At 39.3% G+C, this 9,511-nt stretch overlaps 1 protein-coding gene across 5 annotated transcripts in view; it reads right to left on the minus strand.

Moving 5' to 3' along the window:
- Positions 1 to 9,240, minus strand: part of LOC117394648 (NEDD4-like E3 ubiquitin-protein ligase WWP1) — a 51,883-nt gene extending 42,643 nt beyond the window's left edge. For 3 of the 5 annotated variants that reach the window (XM_059020204.1, XM_033993023.3, XM_059020196.1), the window contains exon 1: positions 9,060 to 9,240. The gene's annotated coding sequence lies outside the window, so the exon portion shown is untranslated. The remainder of the gene's footprint in view (positions 1 to 9,059) is intronic. The other 2 variants (XM_033993022.3, XM_033993025.3) reach the window with 2 other exon arrangements.
- Positions 9,241 to 9,511: the final 271 nt, after the last annotated feature.

Consider the following 9,511-nt stretch of genomic DNA (forward strand, 5'->3'; position numbering starts at 1 on the left):
GAGCCCATGCTTTCTAAGGTCAAATTAACAGAATTGAGACTATCTCCAATTGCCTTTCATACTCCTGCTGCAAAGCTTCGAAACCCAACAATTCTGTCTTGGGCTTGTCTCTCCATACATACCTCACCACCACACACTCCTGTTCTATTACCGCTGAACCACTGCTGCAGTGAGCCAACACTGACGCATCGGGCCCTGTGAATTTCACTCCTGATCTCTAGTTTAAGGTCTTAAATATAAAGAATAAAAACCCAGCATCGTTTATGGTTGCTGTAGTTTTCTCCAACTGCAACACCATTTTACTTCATACAGTGATTCCACATCACTCAGGGGCCTGCTCTTCTTTGCTATGCAATAGGCCATGTGAGTATTTTCATTTTTTCTCTGTTGATCAATTGGCAGTCGCTGAAGTGAAACAAGAATCCACAGGTTTGAAGCAACACTTGTAGACCCACGCAATGGAGTGGGATCTCTGTTGTGCTCCCACTGAAAATGAGAGAACAGAATATGCTCTGGGTTTTGAATTGTGTGCTTGTTATGAATATGTCCTGAAAACATCACATCTTTCCAAAAACTTGGGTCAGCCAGGGTGTTCTCGGCGCACCGCACAGCAGCAACCCCTGTGGTCAGGCCGGGCGCCTGCGGGCTTTCCTGTAAGCTTCCCGAGAGCTGCGTTGTCCTCTGACGCTGTAGCTCTGAGGTGGCTGCACGGTGAGCCTGCAGTGTGAAAAAAAAAAACGGTCGGCTGATGGGACACGCTTCGGACGACAGTGTGTGCTCGTCTTTGCCGCTCCCGAGTCAGCGCGGGGGTGGTAGCGGTGAGCCTAAAAATAAATTGGATATGCCAATTTGGGAGAAAAAAATAACTGGCAATTACTAAATAAAAAATAAAAAAAAAAACACCTTTAGATCAGTACCTTTTTTTAAATGAGCACTTGAATTTTGCAACAAAAAAAATACATATATTTAAAAATCAGAACTAGAAATCACAAGGAAAACTGCTTATTCTAAACAAAAGTTAACACACAAATAGTTAGTTTGCCAGGAAAATAAACTAGAATTACTACAAATTTGTTAGTAATGTCTGTTTTTCTAACGATCAGTATTCATTTTTATTAGTATGAAGTACGCCAATTCACTGTTATATCCGGTGTTGTCAAAATGAAACAAGACTAATGTTTACTGCACATCAGGCCTGCAGGAAGCAGTGGGGATGACTGTTAACTGTGGTTTATACCGATTGCTCCATTCTTGCACAAATGTCCTCAAATACAGTTCAAGTTACAAATGAGAACAGCATAACTTACCGTTTTTGCCAATGTACGGTATGAAAAATGCTGATAGTGTGTAAAACCAAACAAGGTGTTTTAAAAACCAATTAGCCAAGTGCCGGGTTTGATACCAAATTACTATGCAAGTGCAGGTACAGTACTGTATCTCACCCCTTGCAAGCGATCAGAAAAGCCAATTAAAAATGTGCTGTGCTTCTCATTCATCAAAGCACCCACTTGGAGGTTTTATAACACCACTGCTGTACACATTTCAGACAGCAGCCACTTTTCTCACGCCCACTCCCACACCCCATTCACGCTGCATGTAGAACATGGACGTCTGGATTAAGATATGCCTAAATTCATCAATATGACCAATGGGGTGATTCTCACCAACTGACTGTAAAACCATGTCTGTGGTGGATATTTGTTTAAGAATGCATAACTGTAACAAAAAATTATAATCATTGCAAAGGAGTAGGACATCATGCTATCAGTAAATGCGTAATGCGTCCAAAGTTTTTTTTTTTTTTCTTAAGCATTTCTTCATGAAAAAATGAAGAAATACATACGTATCTTGTTCAGAATTGTTCATAATTTACAACAATCTTTGGGTTAAAAAAGTACACCTTAATTGCTGATTTTTTTTTTTTAGACTACGCGTCCGAAGCGATTTGTCTCATTACCGTAACAATTGTTCAAGTTTCTCCAGAGATTCCAGGAAGTATTTAAATAAAGTTGTATTTACCCATGATGCATCATCAAGGAGGGAAGTTTCAAGATGGACACAAGGTGAGTGTACATGTGCTCTGTCTTTCTTTTTAAATTCAGTTTACCTTAGTATCTCCTGATGTGTCAGTGTTTTGAATCTCATTACCGTAATTTGTAAAATATAAGAAATTAATTAGATTTAAGGTAGATTTGAGGTTTCAAAGTAAAAGTTTCTCAGTCACTATGGCTGACACATTTTATTTACAGAATTAAGGTAGGCCTTCTCATTACCGTTACGCCCATTTCTCATTATCATGTCAGTTATGAGACCTGTTACAGTACTGAGAGGTAGAATTACGGTAATGATAACTATAAGGCATATTATACAAACTGCTCAGTTTGGGAGGGCGACCTGATCTGGGTAGTGTCTGGGTGGTATGATGCATCTTCCACTTCTTAATTATGAACTTCATTGTGCTGAGAGGGATAATCAGCATCTTTGAAATGTTCTTGTACCCTTCTCCACCCCTGTGCCTCTCTACCACGTTATCCCTGACTTGTTTCGAAAGCTCCTTGGTCTTCATGGTTGCTTTGTTGGATCACTATGTGAGTTGCAGCTTGAAAGTCTTTATATACCTGAGGGAAATTATCTACAAGTTAAACCACTTTGAGTACACAGGCTGAAACCATTTCACTAATTTTGTGACATTTCAAACAAATCATTTGCACCTGAGCTGATTTAGGGCTGCAGTAGCAAAGGGGTTGAATACTTATGCAACTGAGATTAATCTGTTTTTCCCTGTAAATCTTACTTATTTATATTCTGTATTCATTTTTTAAACTTTATCAATGTGGAGTAGTTTGTGTAGATTCTACATGTAAAGTCTAATTTGAAAGCGTCGTGGAGTACGCTCAGGTGCCAACAAAATGTGAAAACTTTGCAGGAGGGTGAATACTTCTGCAAACCACTGTGTGTGTGTGTATATATATATAATTTACCCCCAACATCAAAGGCTGTTAGGCTTTTGTTAACATGCCATAACAATCAATCCATAATGAAAATGTTTATTTTCATCCAGTAAAATAGCGGCAATTCCCACAATTCATTCCGTATGTAAGTCGAGTAAAACATTCCTTCTCTGAGGACATTTCGTTTCTGGGATTATGTTTCCATGGACCCTGTGAATCGCGATGGACCAATCAATTTCGAGCTTACAAGCGATGTTGGCCGAACGGTACAATCATACACAGTACCCGAGTCAGTAACTGTACAGCAGAGTTATGAAATTGTAAAACTTTTTAAAAACAAACAACCTACATTTTCTATGCAAGATTGTCTTTTTTACTAGAAGTGTACGAAATACTGTGAGTATATGTTATAGCATTGTAAAATCTCTTACGCACTGACTTAGAAGATCGATCTGAAACCTATCACTATATGAGCTACAAGATGTACCGGTAAGATATTTTGCTGCATAATTATTATTATTATTATTATTATTATTATTATTTATTTCTTAGCAGACGTCCTTATCCAGGGCGACTTACAATTGTTACAAGATATCACATTATTTTTTACATACAATTACCCATTTATACAGTTGGGTTTTTACTGGAGCAATCTAGGTAAAGTACCTTGCTCAAGGGTACAGCAGCAGTGTCCCCACCAGGGATTGAACCCACAACCCTCCGGTCAAGAGTCCAGAGCCCTAACCACTACTCCACACTGCTGTAAAAATGTGGTCAAGTAATATTATTGAAAATGCGGATAAAAAGCACACACACACATACAAATACACATAGACATACTGCGATTATCTATGTTTAAATAGCCACAGTACTTAAGATGACTAAAGACAAAAGTTTGTTATTTTTAGAAGACTATCTAAATTCAATTTCTAAGTAGTTCAAGTCAAATGGAAATGTATGTTCAAACTTATGTACAGTACATATTTCTTCCTCCTCCTCCTCCTCTTCTTCCTCTTCTGATGATGTCACACTTTCCATGTCTTCTGTGACAGAGAGCGAATGAATCTGAGTCAATCTCCCCCCTGACCTGTGAGGGCGCTGTGTAACAGGAACACTGTGCCCAGGACTGGATGGTTTGACAGTTCATTCCAGGGTCAGGTGGAAGTCGGCCATCCAGGATGGGGGCGGAGCCACAATACCAGAAGTCCTTGTCCTAATGCGGTAGGCGAGGTGTCAGTCATGGATTGGAGGATACGTGACTGCACTCGCTACCGAAGGAGGCGGGACTGAAGGTATATCAGGGGATGTGGCCAAGCAATCTGTTCCTCTGTTATGGTTACGGAATGACCTGGAGGAATATACGGGAACCGTGAGTGTTTAGTGTTGTACTGTGTACTACTGTATTATTTAGAGACTGAATCCGTGGGTTTGACTGGCTGTACACATCGTTGTGTATAGTCAGTCTTATTACTTAAAAGCAATTGATAAAGCTTAGTTTTCAGCATTGAACTGTCATTGGCTTGTTGTTATTAAGCACTGCATCACCTCTACACCTGTGCACTACTAACCACTTTGCCACACATCCCAAAACACAGCCATATTTCCTTTGTATATTAGACAGTGGGAGAGGATAATAAATGTAGGCATTAATGAATGGGTTAACTCTGCGTTTGCTTTCACTTTGAAACTTCTTACTCCTACGCACTCACCAGCTGTATAGTTGGCTCATCGATCTGAGTGCCTCTCGTGGCGACACGTTCTGGGAAAATTGAGCTGCAACAGTATTACATTGAAAGTCTTTGATCCTTTTCCAGGGTCCTACATAAACATCGATGTGATTTCTACAGTAAGTAGTCAAACTTGAATTTAATACAAATTAAAGCCAGTAAGCCGTGTGTTGCAGTGTTCTGTGGCAGACTGCAAGCACCAGCCAAAAAGGGAAGCTTCTCCAGATTTCCTATAGCAGCTCATGCTAATCTCCTAAGGAAGTGGTATGTCGGTTTGTGTTAATCTGTATTGATAAAAATGAATAAGAAATATCCAAAACCATTTGTGTATAGAAATGTAATTTACAGACCAAAGTGGTTTTCCTTTTCAACATTACTCTTTTCAATTTGAAGTAGTTTCTCGACAGCAAAGCGTCGTATAGCGTAAGCTGTATTGGGGGAAAAAAAAAGTTGAATGCAAACTGTGCAAGCGACTCGTATCATGGAGGCATAACCAATCTCTGGGGTCACTTGACAAGCATAAGTTCAAATTATTATTATTAGTATTAATATTTTTAGTAGTAGTAAAATGTTAAATAAAGTTTTGTTTTGCCTAAGTCCGCTGCAGGTGTGCAATGCAAGCTTACTGTATTGTAATGGCAGGACAGTTTGCACTGCTTGGGACTGGACGCTGGGAGGGGAGCAGGAGTGTTAGTGTTATTGCTGTGTGTGTGTGTGTGTGGTCCTGTCTTCCTCGTCGTTTGTGTGTGTGCATCACCCTGCACCTGTGAGTCAAAGTGTGTTTCATGTCTAGGCAGTGCTAGCGTACTGCCTAGGGCTTCATGTGCACAGTGCAGCTATACGAGAGAGGGGTCTGTGTTGGCTGCACTGTGATTGCGCAGGACCGAAGGTCTGAGTGATAGGTCAGTGTGTATGTAAATGTGCCCTTGTGTGTGAGCCAATAGGGCTCGGGGGATCTCTATTTATGAGCTACCTGCGGGTAGCTCGGGGTTGTGTTGTGTGTCGCTGGTGCTGCCTTATCCTTTTGCCTGCTGTTCCACTTTCAATACAAATAGCAGCTTTAACTGCTTTGAGTTGCATCCTTTGTTGTCTTCTTTTATTCCGCTGCGGACCAGATACGCCTCTGCTACAGTATAAATAAACATGTATTTTTATTTTTATTTAAACTATAAAAACATGATTACTTTTCTATATAACGTATTTTTAAACTACATGTGAATGTTTTATTCCATGTATATGGATTACCCGTAAAATAGGATTTTAAATCAAAAAAACAAGTAGCTATGGTGGCGTCACCAGTACATTATGCAAATGAGTACCATCGAAGGTTCGAACTTTGTTCAAAAGCTTCGAAGGTCAAAATGTACCCTTGGTTGCAGCCTGAGAAATGACCCAGAATAGCAATCAGCAATGGAAAGTCTGATCACAATTATAAGCCATTCTACAAATGAATGCAAAAATAGAAGTGTGACAGACAGATGAACAGACACACAGTCACTCCCATCCATGTATATACAGACTCTGATATTCACAATAACGTCTGCTAAATAGTGTTGATACCAAGATCCCATGTACATGGAGTTGATCTTATTGCCCTAGTTTAACTAACAAAATAAATCAATTGTCAGGAGATTACACTGGCAGCCAAAACATGAGGTTAGGTTACAGTATGTAAAAACAAATGCTTGCAATATGTACACATTTAAATCTTTTAACAACATTAATAAAGTTATCCACTACTGTACAGCAAAAGAGCTAACTAGTGTATGCATTACTTTTCCATATCACACAAGTCTGAGACTACCAAAAGAATGTAAGTGGTGTAGAATGTATGCACAGAACATACACATGTCCAACATCCTTTTAAACATCAGGTAAATCAATTTCATTGAGTAAGCAAGCACCTCGCAAATAAAACATTGGGTTTTAGACAGCTTTTGCAGGGCTGCGACATCACAGATTTTACACACACACACATTTTATATATATATATATATATATATATATATATATATATATATATATATATAGGGCTGAAATGGAGGTATAACTGCAATATACTATTTATTTATTTATTTGGATAGATACAAAAGGTTTAAATAATTACAAAACAAAAGTGTAACCCAAAGTTATGTGGATGAAAAAAACAGTAACTGAGGCAAGGCCAAGTTGTAAAAATAAACACGGTTTATTTATTAAATGCAATCATATACCAAAAGTCCCGATTTATTCAGTATGATAACAGCAGTATTGGGCAGGATGCCTTGCTTTAAACTGGTGACAATGCCATCAGCAATAATAATAATAATAATAATAATAATAATAATAATAATAATAATAATAATAATAACAACAAACAAAATGTCCTCAATCCGTCTCAGCTATAGTTCACCACAGCAATACCTAAGCTTTGTTGCAGCCACCGCCATGTTATTACCTGCCCCATGTTTAAATAATGAGGCGAAACGCAGCTTGATTATCAGGCATGCCCTGAAAGACTAATGTAAGTGTCAAGGTAGCGAGTGTGCTTAGCTCGCTATATGGTTTTGAACGAAACGTATTATCAGCTGTGTAGAAAGAAAAGTAAAGACAGATCAATACATGTTTCTTTAAATACGTTTTCAGCACAACGTTGATTTTCTCTCTACACTGCTGAAGTGCTTTCCTGTATGTATAGAACTTCAAAGTACAGCCTGTCGCTTCTACAAAGCTCAAAATCTCTTGCCGACAGTTAAGTATTTTGGTTTTCCTCAATCAGCTTTACAGCTTTTTCACTCCCTTCTTTTAATTTCGTTCTTTTCGCTAGATCTATCCATTTATTTATTTTGGCTACTGTTCTTTGCTCCTCCCCAACAGTGTTTACAACTTTTTTTCTTTGTGACTAAAACTTCCAGAAAACTTGCCATATAAAATACATTTTTGTCGACCGGCCATTTCAATAATTGTATCATTTTTTTTTTCCTTTAAAAAAAAAAAAAGCTTTCCTTTGCAACCCTGCCATTGTGTATTTACCTAATCGGTCACTGTGCCTTAAAACTGATTACCGAGTGATTTCACACATCGCTGATCGCAGCAAGAGCGCACCCGAATGAACTTGCGGCGCCGACTCTGAGTCCTCGCAAACCTCATAGCTAGCACATCGCAATCGAAGGACTTTTGTGAAACAGGCCAGGTATATGTATTTGATTTCATGCAATAAATGGCTTCTATTGTAGTGTACTACTAAAGTAATGATTTGAAAAACACACATTTAAAAAAGCGTTACTGTACATTATACTTCGTGCAATGCAATACGCCAGGCTGTCATCACACAATTTGCAAATTTGGTAAATTGTAACAGTTAATCCAGAATTCTTTGTGATGGAGCTGTGACGAGTGAAGTACTGTATTTACAGCATCATGCCATGGTCAAGACACCCATCTCCAATGTGAGCTTCACACGTTCACTAATCGACTACTGAGTGCTGCAAAGATTGTACTTAATTCCATAAAGCCGCACTGATACATACCTAATCCCCCTTGTTCGTTGCATCGCTCTGCCACCACTTACACGGTATGCATGTTTAAATCAACAAAAACAAATGATTAAGATTTGGAACTCTCGTTCTCCCATCATGCATCACAATGCAGTAAAGTTACCTAATGTAGAAAAAATACAACGCAACGGAGGAGCAAATTATATAGCTCTACTAACTTGCTTTGTCGAAAAGGACAAGTTTGTTTTCCTTAGGGCAACCATTACGCACACTGCGTATGGTACTAAAAAGCGAGGTACGTCTCCTTAATGTCAGCAATACACGTATTTAAGACACTTCTGAATCAAATACCAATACGCCTGCAAAATGCAGATTGAGAAATCACGTTAATGAAAGTGGCCAAGCATGCGGTGTTCCCTACAGCTATACATTACGAATAACGCAAGCACCACAACTGTGCTGAGAAGGCAAGCCAGGTCTTAATAAAGTTCACTTTGTAAAACAAAATATTTGTACTCAAACACAGGCAATGTGGCAGCTGTCAGGCTGTGTAATTTAACAAGACAAGCCTAAACAAACCAAACTCTCAACTAACAATTCTGTTACGATTCGCTTCGGGACAAAAACTGTATAAAACCAGGGGTGAAAAACAACCTTATCAACACGGGAGACGGCCCACAGTGTGCCGTGTACAGAACAGTGACCGGCAGTACAGTACACCCGCCATCTTATCCAATTCGACAGCGTAAAACACACAAACAACTCTCTACGATCGCAGATTCGCAGTCGCCAGAATTCAACACAGGAAGGAAGTCAGGTCATCAAAATGATACACCTTAAATCAAGAGTTACACCCGTTTAAACTGTGACCATTCCCGTGATGTATGGAGTCTCCTGGCCCTTACCGTGGTGTGCAGCCGTAGCTCCCCACCGGATCTTTCCCTAGCTGTCTGTGACTCGGTTACACTACAGCAGCACTCTCACTGCCCGCTTCTCTCAGTCACTAACTCGGCACCGAGCTCCGAATGCCATCTCACACAAGCAGCAGACCCACGCCGGAGCCAACCGTACGCAGCAGACAGAGAACGCCGATCGGAAGACGTCATCACGCACAGTTGGTACCCAAGTCACATTCTTAGGTTTATATTTGTTTATTTGATTATCAAAATTATATGTTGGTTCAAACACAAACATAAATCATTTCCAGTTTGAAAAGTGTTACATCTACTATAACATGTTGCTGTCATAGATACAAATAATTATTAGTTGTGTTGGAGATTATTTATGTGAGTTGTGTTGGAGATATATGTGCAGTAACAAAAACTGTAATCAAATGGCAACATCATTAGATCCACAT

The sequence above is a fragment of the Acipenser ruthenus genome, chromosome 3 (assembly GCF_902713425.1).
Source record: "Acipenser ruthenus chromosome 3, fAciRut3.2 maternal haplotype, whole genome shotgun sequence".
Lineage (NCBI taxonomy): Eukaryota > Metazoa > Chordata > Actinopteri > Acipenseriformes > Acipenseridae > Acipenser > Acipenser ruthenus.